Consider the following 16,384-nt stretch of genomic DNA (forward strand, 5'->3'; position numbering starts at 1 on the left):
TATTCTTTACTTACTGTTTCTTCTTAACTTCCCCTACAAATTTCTTTTGCCAATCGTACGACTTTTTGTCCATATTTTCCATGTATGATATGAGATGATAAATTTTTAGTTTCTCCCTAGCGTGCCACATATTACGTCATCACATAGAAGAAAGAAAACAAAGGTGATCTTACTAATTAATTCATTTAATTAATTAAAAAACCTTTGACGCCACACCCAAAGAAAGTACACTTCCCGGGGCCGGAAGCATTGGATTCATTACAATAATATAAACATTACGCCTAGGAGCTAAGACTCCATGCACTTTTTTTACTGTTAATTCACAATGATCGTAAGAGCAAACTTTGTGTTTCATATTCACAAAACGTATTTCACTATTTTTAATAGTTAAATAATTTGTTACTACAACTGTTTGAACTTTTGAAAAATTAATTTGGTACAACGAAATATTGGATTGGATTTCCTAGCTTGTATTAATGGCAAAACATTAATTATATATTTATTAGAAATTATTTTTTGTCGGCTTGTCATAGTTTGTAATCAGCCTCTTTTTCAAGTCCTTTAATACAGTAATTCAGCATATGAAATATAAACAATTGTGACTGCATATTACGCATTTTTTCCAAATTTTTATCAGTATCATCAAACATTTTAAATAGATTACACAGTATAGGGTGTAAATTATTGTATCAACCTATTTATTATATAAATAACAATTAACAAAGTAATAAACTATAAATTATTACCGAATGAAAAGCATTCGAAGTTAGTGATGACACTTCAGATGAGAACTACAACAATCCTATGAGACAGAAGAAAAAGAGCATGATGTAGCGAACACAAATAATATTAACCCACTTCTGTCAAGTGAGAATGGATGATGAAACAGAGACAAGGAATATTAATTATTGGCGCCAGTCTGAGCCGGCGGCACGTTTTCTTTCGTGTTTCAAAGCAATAATTGCAATGTTACTACTGTGTAATGGTTATCTCGCCTAATCTTACTTCGTACTGTTGATTACAGTTGCATCTAATAACCTGTAAAAATAACACAGTAGTTTCTCAAGTTACCCTGTTTAATTCAAGGATGTCTAAGAGGCAAATTACTACTACTATTTAAAAATATTGCTATTTGGGGGGATACAATTATTACGGCCTATGATTTGTTTTAATAATGTGCCTTCTTAAATTAATTACGATCAATATCATTAAACAATATAATAATTTATTTTATGGAAGTCAAAACTTTTCATTTAAAAGAATGTTTAACATCACTTAAAAAGAAAAGAACAACTAATATTAATGTTGTTTCTCTCTGTTCATTATGGGTGATTAAAACTGCATGAATATTTTTGATGTTAAATATTTTTTATAAATATAAAGCTAATGTGGTGCTGTAAGAGATCAATGTCTGAACAACATTTATATCTTCAAAGCAAAAGGCGTGACCTATAATATCCACAGCATGAGTGTATCTCAAAACGCGTTGGAGCTTTGTACAAAAACGTGATACTGGATATGGAGAAATGATAACAATTTTGTTAAAGAATTAATAATTTCTACGTTGCACATAATGTAAACAAAATTTGGTATTATTTCATAAACGTCTAGTGATAAACACAACCTCATTTACTTGCATCAGAACACGAACTGACATCACAACGAAAGTTAACACCCTCAAATTAAATATTAAATAGGCTGTTGTTTTCTGTCGGAGTACTCAAAATAGTATGTCAGTGCCCAACCTTGTTATCCTTTCATCAAGTGCGAAGTGTAACAAAGGCGAATTACCGAGAAATATATGCCTGCAGAACTTGCACGACCCATACGCCTACGTACCTTTGTATACAGTCAAAGCACGAGGGTAAATTCAAAATATAAAAGCTTGCATGAAACTACTTTTCGTATATCCATGGCAACAGATATGCACAAGCGATGTAAATGAAATTCGTTAGACCAACTGAAGAATTAAAAGGTTAGCCAGATGGTGTACGTAAACAGCATGAAGGAACTGGGCGAATATGGAATATAGTCATTAAAACACTTACACAGTATGCAAGAAGACCGGCTATCAAGGACAATTCTACAACGTGAAAAGGATGGAGACGTATAGGAAGACCTAAAAGGATATGAATAAATCAAACTGGAGTCTCAATGGGCTAGCCAATCTGCTTGAACAAGAAGAAGGAGATATTCATGACAACATGCAACAATAAATATATAACTTCAATGAGCACAATAATTATGGAGATATAAAAATCTTCTTACCGTCCGAAAAGTAGACCACCGGTAATATTAATGTATGTTACAGGTCTATTACCTCACCTAAATCTACTTTAATACACCAGCTAAAGGCATTTCAGAGTGACGTGGCCAATGCCACTTTGTCTGTATGATGTCGGTCGTAACAATTTTTTGACAAATATAGAAAATTATTAGCTGAAATATTTGTTAACATGGCGACGTGGAAAATTTGACACATTGATACTGATCTGAATTAAAACTGGACCGTTATCAGTTTTTTCCTGAATCTTTTGCTTACAGATTGTAAGTCTAGGCACTTTTCGACACATTCTTATAAACTTCACAATGCTGGAATGACATTAACATTTTAAAATTCTGAAGGAAAAATTTGTATCCCATCAAACAAAAACCACATTTTTCATCATTAAAAGATAAAGAACTTAGGAACAGGAAGATGGCGTTGTTGAAACAAAACCTATATTTATCTAGGGGAGGGGGAAACGATGACTTCTCTCTCTGTAATGTCTGCTTGTCTATACATAACCTATAATTTTGTTCCATTGGCAGCCAGCACTGGGCAAGCTGTACGATTTGTCAACCATGACTCTGTGTCGAAGAAATGAAGCTGGTCTATATTTTCGAAAGGCGCCTGAAAGCTTTGTTTCGCCTATCATTGTTTCTGCTTCGATAACTCTGCACAGCTATCAAAACAGTGTGAGACCCAAACCAGCGTTACCTGCTTGCCTACTTTTCTGAAAAACAGCTTGCATTTAATATTGTCAGAGTTGTTTTCTTCCATTCACACTTTGCAGTTTCATAAACCTAATTTCATGCTCCTTTTTACTTCATAAACAAGATTGGAAAAGTGTACTTTGGGGAGCACAAAGTTTTTAAGATGTGTTCTTTATGTCGCATTCCATGCATTAATGCCATTTGCTTAATCATATGCAAGATCATCAATTAACAATAAAGGATCCCTTCAATTTGCTTCATTATTCTTTATAGTCATATCTTTTATCGTCTGAATTTGAATAAGTGACATTTATTTCCTTTTGGCGTTACCATGACAACGTAATAACTCGATATATGATATTGGGTAGTTAAACCACTGACGGATTGCAGCATGGAATGTCCGTATGATCACTGAGGGTCGGCAGCGTGGGCGATGTCTAGGCAGGTCAGAGAACGTTGTTAAATAAGTAAACCAACCAAAACAAAGTTTCAGGCACAGTCATGACATATCAGTCCAGGCTTAATGCAGCTTAGGGAATGTTTCTATGAACAGATAATTTTTAACAGTTGAATTTTGTTGGCCCAGGACAGGGTCCGGTGGAGGGCTTTGGTTAAGTCGGTGATTAACCTTCGGTTTCGGTAAGCTATCTAGTTAGTTAGTTAGTTAGTTATGTTATTTACATCCAGTATGTGAATTCCTTAACATTTACTTATAAATAACACTGAATAATGATCCTCATCCAAACACCTGAACTACCCACATTAAAATTATTTGACCTGAAGCTACTCACGAATTTTCTCTTCGCCATCAATACTGATTGACCTATACAGAAAAAATCCATTCTTCTTCAATTACACAGTCTTTTGTTAAACGGTTGTGGCAAGAGAACCTTTTTTGTACAAAATAAAACTAAAGTAAAAGAGAGAAACAGAAAATGATGGTAGATTTAAAGGACAATAAAACCCGGTAGTAAATTACGCTACACCACCTTCAACTTTTTCTTCCTCCCTTCCCTCTACCTTCCACACCATTCTTTTCTTCATTCAACGCTTAACAGGACGGTGAATACGTTAACAAAAGAGCGACTAATTTTTCGTGCTTTTATACCCTTAATTTACTGGGTGCATTGCATAGCCTATCTACTACCCTTCTTTTTCCAACTAAGCTAAACTGAACTAACCCTCCGAACGCTAACCTTTCCTTTAAAAAAAATCTTTTAGCGTGCATAGGATGAAGTGATTTCATCCACCCCTTCCCCTCGTCGTTTCTTTGAAACAGCCCGTAAACATGATATTGTGTTCAAATTAACGCCGTATTTGTTGCCACATAACAAGCATAATAGCCCACAGCGCTGGCTATAAACCCCTGTAAGGGCAGTGTTATAACCAGCTGCAAGTTCCGCACGTTCCACACAGGCTCTATAACCTGTGCCGTATTTTACTTACACTTGAATAAAATATGACTGCCTACTTAGCAACAAGACGTTCGGGGAATACCTTATGACTGTCACAGGAACGCAATAATAATTTGCTGACAAACAAAGATCTAGCCTCACAACTTTTTAGTTTACATTTCTACTAGCTAATACTTCCAAAACACTGAAGTTGTAAGATATAACCGCAAAATTTTGCACTATTTCGACTCCATGTTTGTGCCTGTAAAAGAAAATTCAATTATGTTTGTGATCTACCTCAAAATAAATAAGACTAGATCTAATGGTTTGTTGATAAACACCATGAAACAAAGCTAAATATAAACTACGTACAACTGCTGTCTTATTCTTCTAGTCTGACAGTCTTAAGTATCTCCAATAACAGCTGAGCATTTCTCGATATATAATTTAAAGATCTTATAACTTACAAGTAACTCCAGACACAATCCCAACTTCCAAGTTCGCAAGACCGCCATGTTTGTATCACTCACTGTCAAAGTAAATTATGTTCATCAGATTACGTTTTGTTATCATATGCCTGCATTCTTGTAGGGCAAGTATTTGTGTGTAAATACATATTTATGGCCATTTACAGATTCGTACCTCCTTTTCGTCATGTTCCGTCACATGTCTTTGATAAATTAGGGTGTGACGGAGAAACAGAGTTGAGGAACACTGCGACGTAACTGAATGATGGGTGCAACACATTTAACAACAGTCTATGAATTCTGTTTATTTTCATTAACGTACTCCGAATTACATATAAATGCTAAATGTTGAGTAAGTTATTCATCAGTAACGTCTATCATTCTAGTACTTTCTATTTATAATTTTGAAGTAAATCTCCAGCCTTTTAATCGCGTTTAATCTAACTGTATGTAGACCTAACCAAGTAAATTCTTTAACATTTACAACTACGTTCGTGTTCGCGCTAAGTGAGCTCGCTGCGAGAATTGTAGTAATATTATTTAGTTAGATCCTCTTGATAAATATGTTACAATATTAATAACAGAAGTAGTCAAACATATTTTTCCCCAACATCCGTCGATTTCACAGGCTGTTTAAATATCATAAGCAACAACAAAACAACAGATCAATTAATATACAATTACTAGTTCAATTCAACTACTCATAAAAAGATTAATTATTTTACACTTTATTTAAAAGTGTTCAGATTTAATATACAATTTTTATATGTACGTAGTTCAAGAAATTCTGTTTATTTAAGCTTACATACAAAGTAATTGGTTGTAATAAATTACACGTATTTAATAATTTTCGTTTATCTATCAGTACAGCTTTTGTATGGAACCTTTCTTGATTCGTGCATCTTATGTAAAGTCAGGATTGATATTAATGATGGTGCATTAGCTGAATTAACACGATTAACTGTTTTGATGGAATTAATCCTGTTTAAACTATAGCGAGAATATGGAAGATTCCTTTGAAAAACGTGTTATGTTATTTCCACCTATTTGTTAGAGTAGAGAAAACATAAATCGACAGTGTTTTATGAGTTCCTGATGCAAAATTTGTCTACGAGGTTTGGGGTTTGCTGAAAATTGTAGCTATTAAGTCTGACAAGAACGAAGCAAAAGAAAGCACAACAGGGAAACGAAGCGACCAATTTAGATCTTTTAAAATGGTTAGGTTTAGGGGCGGGACAACCGTCGGGCGTAGAGCTTTGTAACAGTTTTGCACACGCAGTAAATCAACCAAGAGTGCAGAGAATTCCTGCCACCACCCACTGACCCTCAGATTCTCAAAAAGCGGAAACAGAAGTTTCGAAAGAAGTACATATTGTAAAGAAAGACAGAATGAAACAGTGCCTTTCTCAGGAGCAGACCTGCACAGGGGGTTTATTACATTATCACCTTCCTCTTTTGAACGTTCAAGAAGTCAAAATGTCATGATAAGAGTGAATTGTGCGAGAGATTTATAGGTAATCCACTTCATTGTCGATAGACCTTAAAGACTACAAAAGAGTAGTAGTAGTTTAACTTAAATCTCCTCAAAGAGGCAATTCTCAATTCACACCGACAACATAACAGTGCGGTTCTTTATTAACATCTTGATGAGGACCGAATTCTTTCGATGATGTGCTGTATTATAGTTGAGTTTTTGAATGGTGTTTAATGTTTCTGGTATTCATATGTAAAGAATTTCATAATTTACATGCTTAACTAATATTATTATGGTGACCAATAAGGAAAGATTCAAAAGGCGAGACATGTAGTACAAATGGTAGAGACAGAGATTAATTCTACAGATTGGTCATAAACTTGAAGCGAGGAAATCAATCGAGAGATGTAGGTGTTGGTGCAGGTATGATTGGATTGAAGTGGCTAAGGATTGTTCCAATAGGTGTTGTTTGAGAATATGCTAATGAAGAATCCGTTCCATAAAGAGAGCGGAAATCGATCATCAGCTGAACGATTACCATCTCCTCACAAAGGACAAGAGAACCGAGAAGCAAGGAAAACACCTTTTAGTGCCATTTTTTTCCAATAAATGTTGTAAACTAGATAATTGACGCGTTAACTGACGACTTTTCATCAAAAATAAACATTTAGTAGACATTTCACATGCATGAGACAACTATACAAATCTCAACACTGTTTGCGGCATTTAGGTTCGCTACATAGAAGAGAGATCAATGTTTTAACTGAACAGAATAGGCTAACACGTCGGCAATAAATACTTTACGGTGAGAACAAACGTTTGTTTCCAGGTTTAACCAAGATTTATTGGTTTCCTCTGAAACAAAGTCCTAATATAAATTCTGCCCCTAAATCCAATAAACCACCAAATAGAACAGATACAGACACCACTCAAAGCTTTAAACATGACTGTTCTGTCAAGAACGCACTACAATCAGTAAAGATTTACAGACGCAGATGTAAAAAAATACAATATTGAGGGATAAATAAATCTATTTAAAACACAATAAATTTTAAAACATGTCAGCAGAAACAGGTAAACTGAGGGTGTGCTAAAGAAAATATGTGTACTTAAGACAAGAGGGAGTAAGAAAAGGGCGGCGGAGAATATTAAATAATAATGAGTATCATAATTTGTCTCTTTCAAAATACATTAGTTTAATAACTAAATCAAGGGGGCAGAGTCCTTTTTATACTTGACAATTACTCAGCTAGTCAAGTAATTTCGCGTCGTTATGAAACCCAGCCAATACATGAGTGGTCAAGAAAGGATACTGAGATGGGCCACATATGTAGCACGCATGGAGGAAATAAGAACTGCTTACAACATTTTAGTTGAAAATCCCAGAGAAAAAAGATCACTTAAGAGACCGAGCACTAACTATGAGGACAATATTAAAATTGATATTCTAGAAATACCATGTAAGATTTTCAACTGGATTGATTTGGTTCATAATATAGTCCTGAGCTGAGTCATTGTAAACACGATAATGAAAGTTCCGAAAATTGATTAAGTTCAGGGATATTAATTAGTTTCGTAGTGACGCTAAACTGCAGTGTTTGAGAGGAAAATTCCCGGAGAACCATACGGCCCTAGTATAAAATGTCATCTAAAAACTGCCTTTTTAATAAAGTAGACAAAAATATCTGACAAATAGAGTCATTTAACAGTTCGCATTTGCAAGTTCCGTCAAATTTTGCATATAGAGCGAATGATTAAGTAACGCTCTAAGCTATGTAAAATATTTTTAAAGAGCCTGCTTTTATTTCGTTGAATTATAGTGCATAATCCAATTACAAGCCTCACACGAATTATAAAATCAGTAAATAAAATGTTTGTTAAGAAGTTAGAATAAACCACGGAAAACTCTGCTTCTGTAAAGCAGTTGTTCGAAAGGAAACGGTTATTTAAAAGTTTTCGTTTAAAAAAGAGGCAAACCCACTGCCGGGCTATAATTAACATTCATTTCCAGAATAATTAGCTATATGATATTAATAAAGAATTTTTTTTAATTGCAATAACCGAGCTTCACACAAGGCAACAAAAGTAAAAGACAGGCGTACGAGCTTCATGAGACGAGATATTTATTCAATTTTTTAATACGAGAAACACGTCTAGAGACGAAATCCTTGACTGACTACTCAGTGAACCTATCCCTCGAGGGCGGCTTAACTTCAAAAAGAAGTACGCTATAGTTGAAGCAATTATGTCACGGGATGATACACCATATAATTACTGACTGTGTAGATGATGCAAAATTATTGTTCAAAAACAATACCATGTAAGGGAAGTTAACAAAAACATACCATATAACTTTCATAAAGCTTCGAGAGATGAAGGCAAAGATTGCCTAAAGGAGTATGCTTCCTTTCCCGCGTGATCATCATTTCATTCCAAACATTTTCATAGATTAAGGCGAACATAATTTAGCTGAATTACTAGTATGTAATTCCTACTGTGGACTCGGAAATTGATCCCTTTAATTGCTCAATAACTGAGGAATATTAGTAGCGCCTTTATTTCTCATAAAGTTGTAATAGTTTCTGTACGAAACCTAAGTTCTTGTATAAAACATAAGCTCGAGATTTAAAATGACACAAAACAACAAACCATGATACACAAATTACGAGTTCTTTCGCTTGCAAATGAAGTTGAAAACATTTATGCCTATTTAAAGAGTACAAACAGTACACAACAGACACAACAAAGTTAAGAAGATAATGCTGGAAACAAAATTAGAACTCTTTTAGAAAAGACAGCCGATGCTGTGTTACTAAAACATGATACAATTAAGTTTATATCGGGTTAAAGCTATAAAAGATTAGCTAGTCCTAAAATATCAGTTTTCGGTTACAAAGTTGGAATAAACGTGAAACTTCTTGTAATATTATACAAGCATTTACAAACGCTGAAGAAATCACATTTTAAGCGCAGTTACTAGGTAAATATTAATAATATTTATAAACTTACCACGATGATGACTTGAAGTTCTTCGGGAAGATTTACTCGAGAAATATTGGAGTTCCTGAAACATAGATAAAAGTTTGTGATTTTATACAAAATTCACACGGATCTTTAAAAAAATTCTAAAATGATTCATTATGCAAAGTCTAGTTTAGTCCTAGGAAGCGCTAATGTATATTTACTAACTAACTAACTAGATGGCTTACAGTAACCAAGGGTTCATCATCGAATTAACCAAAGCCCTGCACCAGATCCTGTCCTGGGCCAACAAAATCCAGTCTCCTTTAACTCCTATCTCCCGGAGATCCCTCCTGACATTATCCTCCCATCTACGTCTAGGTCTCCCCAGTGGTCTCTTTCCCTCAGGCTTCGCGACCAATACCCGGTGCACACCTCTTGTCCCATCCATGCACTCTACATGCCCAGCCCATCTCATTCTTCTCGACTAATCACCCCGACAATATTGCGGGTGGAGTACAGATTAATGTATATTTACAAATTTTTTAAACACTTTTGGATGCAAAGCATATTTTACAAAATACAAGACAAATATATATTATGTAGCACAAATTTTCAAAGAAAGGATTTGGAAAACATTGTGTCTATTTTTTTTGTATTGTGTCCTTTATTTCCACAATCTGAATGAAATTACAAGCTATTAACTTCTAATTGGTTTTTAGCTGATAACATGTTTCAGTCAATGGTTATCTTACGTCCTCTTTAGAAATTTTACAACCATTCGTAAAATTTCCTATGCCATTCTGAACTATCATAATTCCCTAAATTTCACTAGTTTTCACAATCCTCTACAAAAGAATTCTGATCTGATAACCCTGCTGCTTATCCGTGCGTTCTCAACACAGGCAACCATAATAAATGTGTAACAGTGTTATCGCTACCCTAAACACATTTGAAATAAACCAATCAAAGGTTAAAATAATAGAATGCTGTGTATATTTGCCACAGTTTTATTAATGCTAATTCACTTTTGACGTAAATTAATATTAGTTACGTTTACGCTTTGACCGCCTTCTTAGAATAGCCGCTGCAGCAGTATGATAAATTCAGAATTTTCTATAGGCTGTAAGTGAAGGCGTTAATACTTCATAAGACTAGAAGCTCTGTTTATTTTTTTCATTAGTATTGTTCACTAATAGACGTGACTAAAATATTTCGTATGGAAACATACATAATGACCAGTAAGTAACAGAACTTGTCACATATTTAACGACGCTTTATCAAATGCACAAAAATTGCTATATATTCAAAACATCTCGAAGAAACACATTTGTGCTATGCTCACCATCATACCTGTATGAACTGACCACAAACCAAACTTAGGCCAAGGTGTTAATAGAATAATGCTAACACTGTATCAGTGAACTCAATGATTCAACACCGTTAATAAAATTAGCCATGGGAAATATATGTATACTTAATTAGTATAATCATCATCTCTTCGTCTCAAACTACCTGCTTATGGACCATCCTAATATTATTCAGCAATGTCCACCTTTTAAGTATACGTTTTCGAAGACATTTCCGCCACCAACATTTTACATCTTTTCCCCTTCTTTCATCTTAGCCACATGTCCAACCCACAATAGTATCCTTTGTTTCACTATTATAACAAACAGGCAGCACAAATTATACAGAAGAAAAATGAATGGATACGCGCATTAAAACCCTGGTTCAACATTATGAACACTGCTCATCCAGAAGACGGAGCAAGGTGACTGAACGGATTGTTTCTACCAGGTGTGTCCATTATTCGACTATTCATCACTGAACTGACGCTGTGTCTAACGCTATTTGGCAAGCAGTAAATCATCTTCTTACAACAGCCATTTGCGTAAGGTTTGCCGCAATATTTCTGTGAATCCCAAAGCAAAAGTCAGATGTGAGAAGAGAGCGCAAAAAGTCTTGGTATAACTTTAGAAGAAAATAGATATTTTATAGATGTAGCAGTTTTACATTTAGGAATAATTTTTTTACTAGATTAATTTATCAATTTCCAATTCAAAAATATTTTACTATCGTAGTAACGACTGTGCACAGCTCCGGTAACAAAATAACACACAAAATCACGCTTTTGGGGACAAAAATAATCCATTTTTAATGTTCACAATCTACCCTCTTAAGGGCTATATTAATGCTTTCTTCCCACCAAATTCTCTGTCTTCCGAGTGGACGTTATACATTCGATTTCTCCAACAAAACCCTATTTGCATTCTCCGTCCGTAGGTCACTCTAACCACAAGCACGGTCCTCATAAGGCTCATAGATTTTACTATCCGAGCAATAATGGTTGACCGGTACAAATCACAAACTTCCTTGTTACAGCCTATAAATATCTTAAAATTATTATTTTCTCAAGCGTCCACATTAACCGAGTTAGGCGCGTTAGGCTGATTAACGCTTTATGAAACTAGCAAACCTTTACAATCATTGAACTACACTGTATACATGTATAATCGTCCTCAGAAAATCATCGTAGTAGCTGCACTTGGATATAGTACGAAACAGTGGAAGGTTATTCAGTTTCAAGAACATAAAAATTATATTACTTTGCCCTTGCTGAGAAATCTCTATAAATATTTAAATCGCTCGGAAGACAATGAACTAACAAGACAGCCCACCCTAGGGAATTTCAAGAGCTGCTTCTGTTGAGCACACGATTTAAACATGATCCATGTCCTCTTCAATCTGTGTAGAAGGAGATAAATGCAGTCTATCGCCTTTTACAAAGTAAAAACCATCTTCAGTTTCACTCTGTTTATGGGCACCCTACAACATGTCTTCTGCTAATTTTTTCCCAGATCTGTGCCTTTTAATCATGAAAGCAGTATGAGTAGTCTCATAAAGAGTAAAAGATAATTAGAATGTGAATGCCAACAAAAAGGCCAAAACGCTTATCCGAGCGATTCACTGGCCAACTGATATAATTCTCATAATAGATTAAAGCTGCTGTTGAAAAATCTGACCTCTGAAATACGCAGACTGTTAATTAATTTAGTGAAAAACAATTATATTAGTATTACTTAGAATGTGTATTACTCATATTTACTACCAAAATTGCAAAATACTAAAATTTTAAATGCTTTACGAAGGCATCTGTGTTCCTATTTTGACAATCAGATTGTAGTTTCCAAACTTTCTTTTATTATTTTACGTACTCTTCAACAGGATATGTTAATTATCTAAATTAGATTTGTGGTTTCGTATACGGGTATTTGAACAAACTGAAATGCATGCCCTAAACACTTAGTATAACGTACATTACAATTATGAAAAAGCAATGTACTTAATAAAACAGTGGACCTTAGAAGTATAAACTAAATATCAAGTTTAGGACAAGGCTATTATATTACCAGGAATTTTGTGATATACAATTAACTGTTATTCTTTTAATTCCAGTAATAAATCTAAGACACATAGATGGACTGGACATGTGGTTACAATAAGAAAAAATAAATGCGGACATAATTTTATTGGTGAGACCTGTAGGAACGTAAACTGAAAACAACTGAACCTGGTAAGGTTTCATGTCGCCTATTTTGTTTAGAACGCTTATAAAATTAGGAAAATAAGCTGGAACAGTTTTATGGTTAAAAATTTTAAAATATGGTACTTATGTTTTTGAATAAATACTGAAACATTACTGGATTTTGAGATTTGAGATTCTCCCGGAGTTGAAAATGTCGATGCTGGTCTTTCGGGTTGTAACGGTCTGTGAACTAGTAGGCAGATACTAAAGTTCTGGAGAAAAAATTTCTTCCTTTTTGAACAACTTGTTTTTCTGATTTGTGATATCATATTCAAGACAACACGGTGTCATAACCCAGAATACCAGAATAGATATTAGGAATGACGTAACCTTTGTATAATTTATTAATTAATGCTTACTGCCAACTACTCTGACCACGGAACGTCCAATTGTAGGCCTATATCTATAGTACATGAAAAAAGAGATAAAAATCCAGCCATATCCTTCCTAGTTTGTCTTTCTCTCGCTTTTTCTTTGCCTTTTCAAATTTCTGGATTCTTTTCCACCCTTCCTTCGTTCTTCCCTAGGGATCGTTCCATCTTTGGGCTGACTTGCTGGATAGGGGAAGAAGTCACTGCGGAGAGAGGGATGGGTTCCCTGGGTCACGGTTAAAGACGTAATTTGTGTCCAATCTGACCTGTGGGACTCCCCAATCGTGACGTCACGAGAAACAGACAGACAGACACTCCCTCGCGCATCGAAGCCAATAAGCAAGCAAATGTCACAATGGTTCCTGATGAACGGGCTCAGGAATCTTGCAGATAGTGACCCCAACTTGTTTCACTGTCTGACTTGAGCTCTCGCTGTTTTCGTACTTTGAACTTAGGACATGACTTGTTATCGTCGATATCTGTATTCAGTTTCGACGGAAAAGATACAATTTTATCAATTAATTTTAATTCATTAATACAGTTCACAATTTTTGTGTGCTTGCAAAACTTAACATGAATTATGAGAAAATATTCTACGCAATTTAGTTGTTATTCTACTATGTATTGTACAGAATTTACATTGCACATAACAAAAGTCCTACCAAATGCCAGTAAACAGCTCCGCTATTATTTGATAATAATGATGATGATTAGAACTAAATAATAATAATAACAACATCAGTTCATCTGTTAAGTTAAAACTTCTTGTCAGAAAACAATAGAAAACAAAGTAAAATAATTATGATTGACATATTTATTTATACCGCTATAACCTTAAATATCACTTGATACTGTCCACGTAATAGTGTTCAGAATAGTCTGTTCATCATGTCAATTTTATGTTGTGCGATAATGTCGTGCAAATAGTTTTCAATTTTGTTCAAGAACCGAACACAACTGTTTGTTTAATCGATGATCTGTCAATATACTAACAGTGATCTCTCTGACTTTTATAGCACATACGTTTTCTGCGTTTCTGGACTTCTTATTATATATCCCTTCCGGCGTTAGTGGAAACCATCTGTATTTGGCGCCACTACTTCTAGGAGAAGCGCCAAGGAGCAGCCCCGGCATGCAATAAATTCATATGACAGTGGAGTATGGTAACTAACTTCATGGAAATTATAAACAAATTTAGCAGTAATATGCCTACTACTATGACGACAGAACTAATAATAATTTTAATAACACTAAAGAAGTTAAACAAATTAGAATATTTCGTAGGCGAAATTTCATATCAACTGACACGAAATTTCTTTAAAAAATCAAGTATAGGTTTAATATTATGAAGTTCTCTGGACCATGAATTGATTTCTGAAAGAATGTTTCAGTTTGATAAATATTAGAACATTTTTCACAATGTTGAATTATATTATACAAAAAACAACATTGCTGATAACATTAATATTTGACGATAAAAGAACTGGTTCTACTTAAATCTCTTGCATTCGCTCATGCAAAAACCAAAGGATGCACATGAATGATGACTTAGAAGGCTATTAATATTACATTTTTTGCTTAAAGAAGACCACAAATACACTTCAACATGCAGATTGTAACACTCCAGTTGCAGTGATTTAAGTTTAGAACACGAGGGATAGCATTTCCTTGTTTGTGGGTGTTTTAATAGGTCCCCCACGCATTTCACTTGGCTTCAGTCCCCTCCTTCCTGTAACCGCATCTCACGTAGGGAACCTCTGCGCCCTTCAGTGAAGATTTCTAACCCTCCATCCCTCTTATTTCGTAACCCCCATGAGGAGCGCCAAGTGGTTGACGCGGAATCGTGCGTCGCATACAAAACTGTGGACGCAACCCCGTCAATGTATCACACACGAGAATGTCTGTGACGTACCATAGTGGATTGCTGTATGGTTAAAGAATCATTCCTCTTGAAACTAAGGTGAATTGTTTGACTATGCTGCAGTAGCGGTGCCTTGTAGTAAACCTTCAAACTATTCATATTTAAAAATAAAAGATGCCGGACACAAGAAGCAACGAGGATCGAAACTGGACTCATGGGTTCGAGTACAGCTCCGGACATGGATAAATACCTGCTGCTTTCTATATTGTCTTGTGCTGTCCTAGAGTTCAGATTTTATTTCAGAATCATTAATTATAATGAGATAGGCGTATCCTACAGTTTAGTCAGTAATAGATGAAGATGAAGAAATAATTTAATTTTATCTTCCAATCGACATGAGAGTAACTTAATCATTTATTTATTGTAAAATGTACACAATTTTTCAAGACTAAATACATCATTTGATGTCGAGCCAAACGCGAAATTAATTATTAACCTTTGATAAAGAAACATCTATATTTTATTACACAGCTTAATATATGATTACAAATTATAGCATGATGTAAAATACTATCTCCCCCCCCCCCCAATACTCGCTGTAATAACTTGATCCAGTATTTGTTACGTTTCTGAGTCTCCCCATAACTCATTCTATGAATAATCGCTCAAATAGCCTTCATGTCTCCGCCTACATCAGTATTTCTTGTAATAAGGAATACGTAATGGAAATGTGACCTAAATCTGAAAAGTGATGGAGCCTGCCGAATGCTTGCTAAAACTGCTTGATTTGCTACAAGTTTCATCATACACGATTGTGGTTAGTAATTAATGTTCATGTTTTGATGGATTCTTACATGTGGTAGTTGGGACAAAAAGTATAAATAGAATTCTGGTGCGAAAATTTCTCGAAAAGCGGCTTCTTGAAAGACTGAGAAACAGATGGCGGTGTTAAATTCATATAAATCTTCGAGAAATTGCTTACAAAGATTTGGGGTGCTGGAACTTGCTCATGGTCGTGCCATACGACGTGTTCGGAAGCTGTGTTGTAGCTAAGGAATCCCGCGATCAGATAATAGGATTAAGTCAGTTATAGCTTGATCAGTAATATGTAATTCAAGAACATATACACGACACTGTAAGTACTAAAACTAATTATTTTTGTCTATTACCTTTACCATACTAATTTCACTCATCACTAAGAATATTACCAAAGATCGTCACTGAGTGGTTAATATTCCTTCGTGCTTCTTCTCAGCCCCTCCTGTAAAATTCTGGGTAGTACCTCAAGTTG

General features: G+C 34.8%; 1 protein-coding gene across 6 annotated transcripts in view; it reads right to left on the minus strand.

Annotated features, from left to right (window-relative positions):
- The window catches only part of LOC110829914 (uncharacterized), a 540,512-nt gene that overhangs the window by 171,044 nt on the left and 353,084 nt on the right, over nucleotides 1-16,384 (minus strand). For all 6 annotated transcript variants that reach the window (XR_015533587.1, XR_015533586.1, XR_015533588.1 and 3 more), the window contains exon 6: nucleotides 9,321-9,375. The gene's annotated coding sequence lies outside the window, so the exon portion shown is untranslated. The remainder of the gene's footprint in view (nucleotides 1-9,320; nucleotides 9,376-16,384) is intronic.

Source organism: Zootermopsis nevadensis, unplaced genomic scaffold (assembly GCF_977971745.1).
Source record: "Zootermopsis nevadensis isolate Lab colony 2312 unplaced genomic scaffold, Znev_1.0 Znev_ptg000001l, whole genome shotgun sequence".
In the NCBI taxonomy this organism is placed as follows: Eukaryota; Metazoa; Arthropoda; class Insecta; order Blattodea; family Termopsidae; genus Zootermopsis; species Zootermopsis nevadensis.